The 14396-nt window shown below is 45.3% G+C and overlaps 1 protein-coding gene across 3 annotated transcripts in view; it reads right to left on the reverse strand.

The window, feature by feature from the left end:
• Positions 1 to 13377, reverse strand: part of KANK1 (KN motif and ankyrin repeat domains 1) — a 192312-nt gene extending 178935 nt beyond the window's left edge. For all 3 annotated transcript variants that reach the window (XM_081236684.1, XM_081236685.1, XM_081236683.1), the window contains exon 1: positions 13289 to 13377. The gene's annotated coding sequence lies outside the window, so the exon portion shown is untranslated. The remainder of the gene's footprint in view (positions 1 to 13288) is intronic.
• Positions 13378 to 14396: the final 1019 nt, after the last annotated feature.

Below are 14396 nucleotides of genomic sequence, written 5' to 3' on the forward strand. Positions count from 1 at the left end.
TTTTCTGTTTTGTTTTGTTTTTTTTTTTGCCGTACGCGGGCCTCTCACTGCTGTGGCCTCTCCCGTTGCGGAGCACAGGCTCCGGACACACAGGCTCAGCGGCCATGGCTCACAGGCCCAGCCGCTCCGCGGCATGTGGGATCTTCCCGGACTGGGGCACGAACCCGTGCCCCCTGCATTGGCAGGCGGACTCTCAACCACTGCACCACAGGGAAGCCCTGTGTTTTCTATCTGATCCCAGACTCTCTGACCACTGCTGATTGGAACAACACAATGGTTCCCATTCTAAGAGGGAAAAATGAGGCATAGGCTAAGCCGATCAGCAGGGAATGAGAGAGGGCTAGAAAGAGTTAATAACCATATGGTACAAAAACTTAGGCTTGAAATGAGAGGTCATGATAAGCAAGGACTGTGCTTCCATTTTCTACCACGTGTGAGCTGAAACAGAGAAAGGTGGTCTGGAGAGAAACACCAAAGAATGGTGCAAATGCTAGAGACAAGATACCATGAGTGTCCAAAAGAAACCGTAACTTCCAGCCCTAACTCCCCAGTTCCCAGGAAGACTGGCTGGGCTACCATGCCCTTGGGTTTCCACTGGATTCCTCCCTTCCAACAAATCCTTATTGGGTTGGTTGTTGTTCATTTGTTTATCTGTTTTGGCCAAATTTCTTATTGTTGATGTTAGTTTAAGCCAGTTGAAATGAGCTTCTCTTTTAGGCAGCCAATAAGCCTTATTAGTTTGTTTTAATTTGGGGTTTATTTATTTTTAAATGCTTGATCTTAATAAACTTTTTAAATTAAAGAAAAACACACATACAGTAAAGTACATAAATCTCAAATATCATGATGAATTTTTTTTTTTTTTTTACAAATGAACATATCCAAGTCATCAAAACCTAGATCAAAGATAGAGAACATCATCAAGGCCCCAGAAGTGCCCCCAAGCCCCTTCCTAGTAAATACATCCCTGTGCCACTTCTGCCCTATTCTGACTTCTGTCACCATCAAGTATTTTTACCTCTTTTTGAGTTTCATATAAATGAAATCATACAATATATACACTTATTTCTGAATTCTTTTACTCAATATAATATCTATGAGATTCATCATGTTCTGTGTACCAGTAGTTTGTTTTTACTGCTGTGTAGTATTTCATTGCATAATCATACCACAATTCATTTACTCAATCACAGATATTTGGATTGTTTCTATTATGTTTCTATTATTCCATTATAGAAACGGAAATGCTTGTAAATGTTTCTGGTGCGCACATGCATTCATTCCTGTTGGGTATACATATCTAGGAGTATAATTACTGAATCATAGGATGTAAGTTTGTTAAGTTTTATGGGTAAGTACAAATAGCTTTCCAAAGTAGGTAAACCAATTTACACATCTATCAGCCGTGTATGAGAGTTTGAGCTTTTCTATATCTCCATTTGGTTATCAGGATTTTTTTTTTTAATATTAGCCATTTGGGTGGGTATGTATTGGTATTTTATAATAGTTTTAATTTGCATTTTCCTGATGACTGACAATACTGAATGCCCTTTTGCTCATTTTAAAAATTATTTTTTGTTTTTCTTACTGATTTGTAGCTGTTCTTTACATATTCTGGACAAGTTTCTTGTTGGATATATGTTATGACAAATATTTTCTACTTTGTGACTTGCCTTTCTTTGCACTCTTAATTTGTACTGCTGAATGGAAGTTCTTTATTTTAATGAACATGAGAACAGACAAAATAGTACATGTTGCTGTGAGAAACAGATCCAACTCTCTGGGTCTACAAAGACGCTGATTTAAGGAAAGTTGACTAGTTAACTGAATGGGACCCAGCCTTTGCATAGGCCCTGTACTGTAAATACAGCGTGACCATCTTCACTTCCCCCAAAACTTCAGCTACAAGGAATCACCAACTCACCGGGTAGTATGCCCACAGTTTATCAAGGGTATTTACATACCATACCCTGGAAACACTGTTATAAATGGTGAATGGTTTGCACCACCAGCCCGTAAAAGTCCCACAGCATGCTTCCAGCATAGCTCAGCACAATCAATGGTCCAGAGTATTCCCCAGAAGAGATGTTCAGAGCACAAACTTATGGCACCAAGAACATTTCTCTCCCCATCCCAGTACCCCCCGAGAAAAATAGCCCAACCTCAACAGCCCCCCCAGAGTTACCAGGAATCCTATTATCCTCAACAGCCTGTGAAAGTTTCCTTGGCCTGGGGCAGCAGAAGGAGCAACAGGCTCCTCCAACGATCAGATTTCAAGGAAGCTTGGGTAGGGCTCACACATCTATCACCTCATTGATCCTCATGGCTCCTCTGTGCCGTACCTCTCATTATCCCCATGTTACAAGCAGAGAGAAGTTATTCTGCTCAGCCAGAACTGTGGAAGAGCGTGCAGAGAAGGGAGAAGAGCGGCTGCACTGCATGCAGCTGGGGTTTCCCACTGGACCCAGGTCCCTGAGTCTGCCTCTGCCTTCTTACTTGCTCCCAGGGTTCTTCTTTGATCTACTGTGTGCCATCTGGGATCACAGCCCTTTCTCTGCTTCTCCGGCCATAAGCAAGCAAGATAGCTCTTTTGAGATTTTTGGTGTCAGGGAGGTTTACAGTCAGGAAGTACTATATCCTAAACATTCCTTCCTTTATCTTACCTCTCTTCTCCCTCTTCTCCCTCTTCTCTCTCCCTCCCTCCCCTCCACACCAAGACACACTTAAACACCATGGCATGATTATATTACTCTTCCTTTTCAGACACACAGAGGCAAAACAAACAAACAAACAAACAAACAAACAAAAGCAAAAATCATGCCTGGCAGGAAGCAGTAGACTTGAGACCCTACAGCCCAAGCTCCTAACCACTGCCCTTACTGAATCAAGTCCCTTCAATGTAACCCATCCAAAAATAAAGGTTAGGAAATGGGGAAGAGATGGGAAAGGAAAAACTGCCCTGGGTCATTGAGGGTCAAGTAGAGAAAAGGAGATGCTCAGAATGATACAGAATTCAGCACTTACAACCCTACCTGGGACCTAGGCTAAAATACAGACATTGACATGTGACGAACAGCTTGAAGTCAGGACTCAAATGAGGTCAACTGGTAAGCAGGTTATTTGGTCAACTTGGATGTGATGCCAGAGGTTCACAACACCTTCTCTTTGAAAGAGAAAGTTCCCAAGAAAATGATTAATAAACTATATAAACTTCAAGCCCTCAAGCAGTATTTCCTCCTTTTACTGGCAAAGGTGAAAAGAGCAGGAAAGTGACAGTTTTTTCCCATTGTACTAAAGGTAGTTTACTGAATCTTTCTGGGATGGCTAAGAGTCCTCAAGGACTTCTTACTCATTCTTGACTTCAACAGGTGAACCCCTGGCATACCACTCCCAACAACAGGCAGAAACGAGTCCAAACATAGCAGCCCTCTATTTTTGAGTGAGAGATACTTTGGTTCTCTAGAAGGTGTGAAAAAGCTATGTGAGCACAAGGGATTTCACCAAAGGAAAACCAAGTCCTTCCAGTTAGCTTTTCCTGGTTTCCAAAGAGTAGCCTTTTGTTTCCTGAAGTTGGTTATAATAAACAAATGAAAGAAACAGTTCTCTTTCTCTATTAGCCTAAAATTGATTAAAACTCTCCTGGAAAAAAAAAAAGAGTCTACTGAATGTGGGGAGGATAACTTATAGTACTCTGAGGCCTCTAAGTTCATACATACAGAAGAAGGTGTGTGTGAAGAAGAGTGCTAAGAATCAACACCTGACTCACATACACACCTGGCAGCTGGGGTCAAATCTTGGTAGGACAAATCTCTTTACAACCAAAATGTTTAAACTTCAACTGATGAAAGCATGAAATTCCTGATCGCCTGCAGGATAGGTTACCATTCAGTGGGCACCTAAACCACTATAAAAACTGATGAACTGATACCCTCATGCAGATCTGGCAGCCTTAGTATGCCACTGATGAAAGTATACACATTCATTCAACAAATACTGTTCAATGCCTACAAAGTGTAACTTAGTCGCTCCCCTCCCACTTAGCCACTCCACAAAAAGCCCCTTGTGTTCCTCAAGGCAGTGTCTCCACACTGTGTCCCCCTCCCACATGGCTGTCATTCTCAACATGATGAACGACTCTCAGACCCCAGTCGACAGCTGCAACTGCTCCCCTTTCCAACCTCCCCCAAATAAAAACATATCAGAACACAAGTAAGTTCACATGACTTCATTAGAGAACTAACCTTGAATTCTCTCAACATTAAAAAAAATTAAACAATATACACAAACTTTTATCGCAGTGAACTATCTGAGTTGCTTCTCCCAATTGTGACTGAAACCCTGCCAGGGCTGAGAAATTCTGAGCTGTAGTAAGTAAACCTCAATCATTTCTCTCCCAGCCTCCTCTCCTTGATAGGGATTCAGCCAACTCTCCTCCCACGCCTGAGTCATAATTCTAAAGGAGAGCAAAGGGGGATGCCTCCAAAGACAGAGAAGTCTTATTCTGCCCTCAAGGTCAGAAGCCTGGATTCTCCAAATACCCTTCAGGTTATGCCTCACAGGATTTAATCTTGCCACCAAGAAACCAAACAGTAGCCACAAATACCTTAGAAGTACTTAAGACCAATAGTGTCTATCCCTTGGTCAGTAATACCCCTAGTAATATTTAAGGGAAGACAGAATATACTCACTGAGGAAGTACAGAGCCAGGTTGCATTCTTAAAGAAGCATACAATCCTTAAGAAGAAACAATTGAGAAGATAAAACAGGTGCCCTAAAGAGAAGCAGAAGGATGAATTTCAAAAAGCCAACAGAAAATAAATCAAAATAAACTCAAGCCCACCGAATCATGTCAAGTTTCATCAAAACTACTTATTTCATTTTCTAAGAAATGGCAAAAACTTTCAGCATGGACACTGAAGCTTCACAATATCCAACTTATCCCTGTGTGGACAACCCCTGTTTCTCCTTTAAAAAATTATGCACCAAGGGACTTCTCTGCTGGTCCAGTGGTAAGGAATCCACCTTACAACGCAGGAGACGCGGGTTCAATCCCTGGTCAGGGAACTAAGATCCCACATGCAGCAGGGCAACTAAGCCTGCATGCCACAACTACTGGGCTCGCGCACCTCAACTAGAGCCCACGTACCACAAACTACAGAGCCCATGCGCCCTGGAGCCCGCCCCACAACTAGAGAAGAGAAAACCCGCATGCCACCACAGAGAAGCCCGTGCGCTGCAATGAAAGATCCCGCATGCCTCAACAAAGATCCCACGTGCTGCAACTAAGACCCGACACAGCCAAAAATAAATTAAATAAATATATATATAAAAAATAAATCTTAAAAAAAATTATGCACCAAGAACTCAACTCTTCTTTTACATTTTCATGTGGAAATCTAATTCCCGGCCAACTACAGAGCATGACCCATGCAAATTCCCCTATAAAAATTTCACAGTGAATAGCAAAAATCAATAGATTGATTTAAGAAATTAGAAAAGTTGAAAGAGTAAGACAGCATGAGCAAAATTTCAGTCTTTAAATATACTGAATACTTTAATTCTCAGAACCAGTAGAGTTTATTCACAAATTTCCACTCTTTAAACTTTTATTAGTAGTAAATCTCTTGAGATGCATCTCCCACCAATTAAAAGAAAAAAACTCACAAGAAATGAATTATACAGCATGGAAAAACAGAAAAGCTAGACTAGTTAAGAAACTGATATAAAGTCTCAATGAATTCTTTAACTGGCCTACCTTTCCTATCTCACCGTGCTATAAAACAAAAAGAATACGAGCTCTCTTTGAGGTGCTCATCTTCATTAGTCATCTGGGGAATTCAACAACACACATTTACTGGAATGGCTAAAATAAGACAACAGACACTAACAAGCATTGACAAGAATGTAGAGCAACTAGAACTCACATACCACTGTTGGAAACATAAATTAATAAAACCATTCTGGCAGTCTCTACTACAGGTGAACTGTGTGGCCCAGCAATTCCACTCCTAGATACTTATCCAACAGAAGTGTATACATAGGTTCATGAGAAAACATGCACAAAGTTCTTTATAACAACACTGTTCATTATTGGTCCAAAACTGGAAACAGCCCAATGTACATCTCCAGTAGGATGGATAAACAGTTGTATGTTCACATAATGGAATACAATAAGCAATGAAAATGAACAACCCATAGCCACATAAAACAACAATAGATCAATCTTACAAATAGGACATGGAGTGAGAGAAGCCAGACACAAGAAAGTACACACTCTGTGATTCTATAAAGTTCAAAAATCTGACAAAAGTAATCAATGATATTAGAAGGATATCCTTTGGGCTACAGTAGTGACTGGAATGGGGTATAATACAAAGATGATCAGCTTGGGTCTATGGTTCTATTTGGGGGAAGGGAGATGAGGGAGTATTTCATAGAAAAGTGAGTCAAAACATCACTTAATAGGGACAATCCCAGCCCCTAAAAAGGGCCACTCTTAAACAGGTATTTTTTATAGGAAAGAGCAGTTCTGTTAAGAATAATACAAAAGAGAGGGAGAAGGGAAGAGGAAGGGAGAGGAAGGAAAGGAGGAAGGATAAGTAAATTCAGGCTTGATTTCTACCTATTTCTACCTAATTATTTTTTCATATTTTCCCCAGGGTCAAAGGGTGAACAAGTCGGAATTACCAACAGAAATCTGAACAAATGTAGCCAAAAATGTAATGCAAATATCAACGAATTTACATTCTTGCCTCTAATCAAGCCAAAAATTAGATAAAATAAATATCAAAAGGAGTTTTAACTGCAACATGCAATAAATGTAAACCAAAAAGAATAGAGGTTCTTCTTGTGTGCTTCTCAGGGGATTAGATAATCATAAAAATGTATTAGTATGTCTCCTGAGACTTAAACTATGCTCCATTGGTCAATTCCATTAACTAAATGATGTGTTTTTTTTTTTTTTGGCTGCGCCGAGTGGCTTGCAGGATCTTAGTTCCCCGACCAGGGATTGAACCCAGGCCCCAGCAGTGAAAGTGCCAAGTCCTACCACTGGACCACCAGGGAGTTCCCTAAATGAATTTTTTTAAAAAGGAAAAAAACACCCTAAAACAGAGCTACAGGGTTCCTGAAATATATAACTCTCTCCAATTAACTGATTACTTCTGTAACAAAAGAAACATAAGGATACTTATTTCTGACAGGTTTTCCTGGTGTATACATCCATACACAAATATCCAGCTCAACAGTATATCTGTTTTAAGCTTCTTCATCAGTGAAAATATCATTTGCTTCCAGCATTCATACTTCAAATGCAAAGCTGAAGAAAGGAAAAGGCAAACGAGTACCTGAGTTTAGAAGCCAAAGAGAAAAAATAAAAACTGCTGGATTACGTCACCTGCTCTGCTCATGCAGAGTACATGCTCAAGGCAATTCACACGCCTAGTGGCTGGAGTGTTTTAGTAAGAGCCTCATCGTCAGATGTCCCCCATTGAAGACAGTTCTGTTATTCTCCTTCACTGCCCCTCCCAAACACACACACACACACACACTCCAACAAACGTGAGCGTTCCACCTGCCATGGCCTTGTCAAGTGTGGAACACGTTATTTAAAATTATAAAGGTAGGGACTTCCTTGGTGGCGCAGTGGATAAGAATCCGCCTGCCAATGCAGGGGATGGGTTCAAGCCTTGGTCCTGGAAGATCCCACATGCCGTGGAGCAACGAAGCCCGTGCACCACAACTACTGAACCTGCAATCTAGAGCCCATGAGCCACAACTAACGAGCCCGGGGGCTGCAACTACTGTAGCCTGTGCGCCTGGAGCCCGTGCTCCACAACAAGAGAAGCTACCGCAATGAGAAGCCTGCACACTGCAATGAAGAGTAGCCCCCGCTCGCCGCAACTAGAGAAAGCCGGCGTGCAGCAACGAAGAACCAATGCAGTCAAGTAAATAAGTAATTAATTTAAAAAAATTATAAAGGTAACTGAAAAAAGAGAACTAAAATTAATAAAATAAAAATAATAGGATATCTAATAAATATTGGGAGGCAAAGGGGAGAGGAAGAAAAGAGAGGTAATACAAATTCCAGTTCTTTCTTAGGAGGGAGTTAACAGCTATTGTCAAATTTGTGAAACAAGTGTAGACTGTGGCAGGTTTAAAAAGAAGGCTGCACATTCTTTGACACTCTTCCCACCAAGTGGCCAGTCTATGTCCTCTCCCCTTGAGTCTGAGCAGGCTTTGTGACTGACCCAATCAACAGAGCTTGGTGAAAGGGAAATTATGTAACTTCTGAGGCTGGGTCATAAAAGGGCAAGAAGCTTCCAACTCCTTCACTTGAGGCACTCATAGCTCAAGTTAATTGTATGTGTCTTCTTGGAGGGTGTTTTGGGATGAGATTAGCATTTTAATTGGTAAACTCTGGGTAAAGCAGATTGCTCTCCATAACATGTGGTCCTCATCCAACTGAAGGCCTGAACAGGGCAAAAAGATTGGTCTCCCGGAGCAAGGGGGAATTCTCCAGCAGACTGCCTTTAGTCTTCATCTGTAACACCAGCTCTCCTGGGTGTCCAGTCCGCTGGCCCACGCTGCAGGCTTTGAAATCACCAACTTCCACAATCGTGTGAGCCAATTCCTTCTGATAAATCTTTCTATAAACATATATAATGCTGAAGCTGCCATGTGTAGGCACTCTAGTCAACAGTTAATGCTGAGCCCAGTCTGTCAGCCATCCCTGCCAAGGAACAGGGCATGGAAGCAAAGCCTTCCTGGACCCTCCAGACCAGCCCATTCACCAGGTGTATGCAATGGAGAGACCTCAGTCAACACCACAAGGAGGAGAAGCAGCCAAGCCCTGCCTGAATCCTTGACCCACAGGACACATAATACCATGGAAACAGTTGTTTAAGCCACTAAATTTTAAGGTAATTTGTTCAATGATAACCACCAAAAGTACTAAAAACAGACATAGTTGAGTTAGGATCAGAAAAGAGTAACGGGTTTCAGCTTTCATTTTAAACCCTTCTTTGTTATTGTCATTATTCTTACTATGTACGAATATTACTATAGAAATTTAAACAATTATAAATTAAAGAAACAACAGCAAACATGTTTAGCACTTACTGTGTACCAGGCAATCTTCAACGTGCTCTCTATGTGTTTTAACTCATTTAATCCTCATAATAACCCTCAGGGGAGTGCTTTTTATTATCCCCTTTTTATAGATGGGAAGTTGAGACACAGAGAGGTTCAGTAACTATATGAAAGGTCACATAGCAAGCAGCAGCACCTAGATTCAAACTAGCCAGTCTGGATGCAGAGCTACAACATTTCCACAGAGATCACCAGGCTGGTTCATAATCACGAACCACTGGATGAAGGGCACAATCTCAAATTGCCATTCACCTGGGTCTCTAAGCATGTGACTGATTGACAATGCTATCATGTGTCAAGCACTGCTGGACTTCCTTGCTCCTTCAAAAGCCATGGCCTAAACTGCAATGCCTTTTACTCTAATCCCCACCTGAACACATTCTTCAAGGCCCAATCTCCCTAAACATCAACCCAATATCTCTCCTCGGTGTTAATTTCCCCTACATTTCCAATGAGCCATTTATATCAGATATTTCCATCCTCTGCCTCCTGTTCAATTCTGTACCCTTACATCTCCCCATCTGCTATGAACCATATGAGGGTCTTAGTCTCTGAATTCCCCCCAGCAGGGCCTTGCATAAAATAGAAATGTAATTATTATTTATTAAAGTTCATTGATATTGGTTTATTCTAAATGAAAGTTGGTGGAGCAGCCTTCACCTTAGAGGAATTTTCACTGAATTTAATTTGAGAGGAAAGAGGGAGGAGAAGAGTTAAGCACAATTCTACTCCTGACTACATCCCCTATACAAATGTGTACTGTGTATCAAGCCATGTAGTAGAATGTTCACAGTCACACTATTCCCCACAGACAAAATTCGGAAACTACTCAAATGCCCATCAACCCTAGAATGGATAAACTGTCACACAGTGTCACATTGTGCACAGTCACACAATGAAACATTGGACAGCAATGATAATGGCCGAAATACAGCCGCATGCAATAACACGGCTAAATATCACAAACATAATTTTGACTAAAGGAAGCCAGATACCAAAACCAAAACCAAAACAAAACAAACCCCCCACGAAAACATACTGTATGATCCCATGTGTATAGAGACCATGAAGACAGGCAAAACTAATCTATAGTTGGGACAGTGGTCGCCTCTGGGGAGACAGTGTGACTGGAAAAAGGCAAGGTAATGCTGTTTCCTGATCTCAGTGCTGGTTATAAGTTTATGCTCACTTTGTGAAAATTCATCAAATTGTACACTTAAAATTTATATGTATGTTATAGTTCAACTTTAAAATTACTTTTTTAAAAAGGATGCATAAGCCACCCATGCAACAGGCATAAAATATCCTGTAACATTTGAAACCAACTTGACTTCACCTGATTGGAGGGCAGAAGAGAAGCACGGTGGTTGTTGTGTAATTTGGATAGCTTCAGCTCTGCTCACTAAAACGTGATTTTCAGGGCTTCCCTGGTGGCGCAGTGGTTGAGAGTCCGCCTGCCGATGCAGGAGACACGGGTTCGTGCCCCAGTTCTGGGAAGATCCCACATGCCGCGGAGCGGCTGGGCCCGTGAGCCATGGCCGCTGGGCCTGCGCGTCCGGAGCCTGTGCTCCGCAACGGGAGTCACCACAACAGTGAGAGGCCCGCGTACCGCAAAAAGCAAACAAATAAAAAAAAAAACACGTGATTTTCAGAGCATGCACAAATAGTCCAACAAAACGTTTAAGGGTCCGAAATTTCTCACTGAGATTCCCCTTTGCTGCTTCTGAATCTGCTCACCCTTCTCCATTTTAACAGACCTCAGCTCCCACAAGTACTCCCCTTTCAGCCTTTCTCCAACTCCTTTCCCCAGTTTCTTGAATGTCCTCCAACTAGACCCTTTCCCATCCTCCTCCTCCACCTCAGACCAAGGGTTAATGCATGAGCACAGTAGCTCATAGGGCTATTTCAGAGCAGGTGCTGATTCTCATGAAATGAACCCAAGTCTTGAATGTATCCATTCTAGTGGCCATTTATCTGTGGTTTCTTTCTTTAGGGACAGTGGATACTTTAAAACAAAACTAACACCTCCCCCCAAAACACATACACAAAATAGAACTCGCATTTGCTGAGGGAGAACCTCAACTGGAATGATTTGTGGACTTGGCAAATCTAAAGTGCTGAAAGTGCCCCAAAGCACTGGCGTGCCCTACCTACAGGGATAAAATGCATTCCCAATTTGTGTATTTTTTTATTATTATTTATTCATTTATTTATTTTTTGGTTGCGTTGGATCTTCGTCGCTGCGTGTGGGCTTTCTCTAGTTGTGGCAAGCGGGGGCTTCTCACCGCTGTGGCTTCTTGTTGCGGAGCACGGACTTTAGGCGTGCGGGCTTCAGTAGTTGCAGCATGTGGGGATCAGTAGGTATCGCTCGCGGTCTCTAGAGCGCAGGCTCAGTAGTTGTGGCGCACGGGCTTAGCTGCTGGGCGGCATGTGGGATCTTCCTGGACCAGGCATTGAACCCGAGTCCCCTGCATCGGCAGGCGGATTCTTAACCACTCCGCCACCAGGGAAATCCCTAACATATATTTTTAAAGGAGGCAATTATTCCTCTACTGGCAGCTTCTCTTCCATCCTTAGACACTGTAATCTCACCAGAGGACAGCCCATTCTTAATTTTTCTTCCACTGCTCAGCAGCAGCACCTTTCCCCAAATCTACTAACTGAAAAAGGGCCGAAGTTAATAATCTCAGTTTTCTCATTCAATTTCTATCTTGGGAAAGCTTCACCTTATAATGAGGGAGTGAGAGGCTGGGGGAAGGGGAAATGGGGAATAACTGCTTAATGGGCACGAGATTACTTTTGGGGGTGATGAAAATGTTCTGGAATTAGACAGTAGGGACGACTGCACAACTCTGTGAATATACTAAAAAAAACAAAAACACCACCGAATTATACTCTTTAAATGCGTAAATTTATGGAACGTTTATTATATCTCAACTTTTGAAATAAATAACATGTGGGAGTGCCCAACTTTTTTGTAGAGAAAGTTGGATGAAAGAAGCAACTAGCAGATGGACAGCTAAGTACCACCTAAAAAGCAAGGTGAATGAACTCATGAATTAAAAACGAGGAAACTGGCCCTGATTTCCATCCAGCTCAGAAGTGGATGGGATGAAGCTGGGGCAAGAAAGTGCACAACTATAGATCTGGATGATTAACCTTCCTTGTTAGTCTCAGGGCTCCCATCTTGATATAGTGTTTCATTAATTCGACGAACCTCCGTAGAGACGATGTGCAGAGAGCGGGCGCTGGGGGACGCCATAGATTGTTTTTAACGCTAACTCGCCGAAGTCCTCGTCAAGTCACCCCGGCGCAGCACAAGTTCTTGCTGACTTGCAGGACCCACCGCGAAGAGTTGCCTCTGAAAGTTCCCCGCGGACCCAGGTGGAGAAGAATGGTCAAGGGGAGGAGGCTGCCGTGGGCATGGAAGGGGCTTGGAAAAGGCGGGGCGTTGAGGGAACAAGTCTGCTTAAGGGCGCTTGCACCCTGCCTCGACACGACCACCAGAAGCCCACGCTGTCCCGGCCGGGTTCGACTGGCCCCGGAGGCCCAGAGCTCCCGACCTCCTCCCCCACCGCCTGGTCCCTTCAACCTTGGCCGGAGCCATCTCGGAGTCCGCTGAGGGCGACCCGAGGCCACCTGCCGCTCCGCGACCGAGGAAGAAAGGGGCCGACCGCCACTCCCTCCTGCGGAGCGGAGCCGAAAACTTCCAGGGGAGACGCCTCGGAGAGCTCTCTCAGCCTACCCGGGCTAGTAAAGGACCCGGGGACACCCAAGGGCCGTGCGTCCCGGCCTGAGAGACGCCTGCACCCTCCCGCCTCTCGGCCCGGCCCGGACTTTCCCGCTGCCCCAAAGCCGCGCGCGCCGCGCTCCCCTTCCAAACCCTCGAGCCCCGCCGCCGCAGTGCGCCGAAGACGGCGGACCGCGAGGCCGCAGCAACCTCTCGGACCCCGTCCCTAGGCCCGTCCTGAGGTAACCGGGCGAGCGGGAGCCCGCGGGGTCTGCCCTCCGCCACCGGCGCGCGCCAAGCTGGCCTGGCTGAGCGCGGAGACCGGCCCGGGGCAGGGGTCGGAGCCCCGAGCCCCCGCGCTGACCCGCAAGGGAAAGGGGGCGCACCGAAGCCCTCAGCTCCACTCACCTCCAGCAGCTCCTCTCAACCTGCGGCACCCGGCCAGCCCCTCTTTTCCTCGCCCGCGGCTCCCGGACCTCGGAGGAGAGGGCGGGGCGGGGCGCGGGGGGCGGAGCCGGCCCAGCTCGCAAGCGCCAGAATTAAACCCCGAAACGTACTGGAACCACCTGGGCCCCGCTGCTACCGCAAAGGCGAGGAATTCGGAGACCCACAAGCCTCCGACCCCGGGTGGGAAACGACTGTGGCTGCGTCCCGGAGCGGGACGGAGGCACAGCTCAAGCCTGCGAAACCCCAGGCAGCTCCCGACACCTCAAGGAACCCCGGCTGTCGGCGGCGCTCTCTTTGTACCCCGGAGCCGGCCAGCGGGCAGACTCCAGTGCGCCTGCGCGGCGCTCCAGCCCCACCAGGCCCATGAGGCACCTTCGCGCACCTCCGCCGCCTCGCCCAGGCCCACTGGCTTCGGCACCGCGAGATGCAAGCAGAACAGCTCCCTCCGCCCCGGCACGCTCCTGCTGCCGACGCGTGTTTACTTTCTTTCCCCGAGGGAGCGAAAAAAATTCATCCCCAGTGAGACTTGCGTCAGATCGATTCTATCATCTCTGGCCCAGAGGAGTACCTGGACGCGGGAGGCTGGCACGGTTAACACCCCCGCCTAGCACCATTTACTGCCTCCTCCCTCCACTAAGAAATTGTTCAGTGGGTGTTGGTTTGTTTCCTGGCCCCTGGTGAGAGCGGGACTCGAGCATTCAGGGATCTGGTTTCCTGCAGGTGCCTGAGCGGGACAGTCTGTGGACCGGCCTTGTGTCCTCCGTGCGCTCGCGCCGGCTCGGATGCAGGACGGAGTCCTCGGTGAAAAGGAGAGAATGCGTGTCCAGAAGGGTGCAGGTGTTCGGGGGACCCCAAAGAAGACGCAGTGCCTGCCTGGGGAGCTTAGAACCGAACTAGGAAGTCAGACACTCGATTCAGAGCAACCTAAGTGGGTGCAAGTGAGGCTGTGACTTGAGGCTTCTTTCAAATTGAAGATGGTTTGAATAAAAAGGACGGGAGGACCGACAAATATGACCAAGACAAGAAACACTAATGCCAGCTCCCCAATCACTGATTTTCTTAAGCGCGG

This window comes from Mesoplodon bidens (genome assembly GCF_964165515.1).
Source record: "Mesoplodon bidens genome assembly, chromosome: 6".
NCBI classification, from domain to species: Eukaryota; Metazoa; Chordata; class Mammalia; order Artiodactyla; family Ziphiidae; genus Mesoplodon; species Mesoplodon bidens.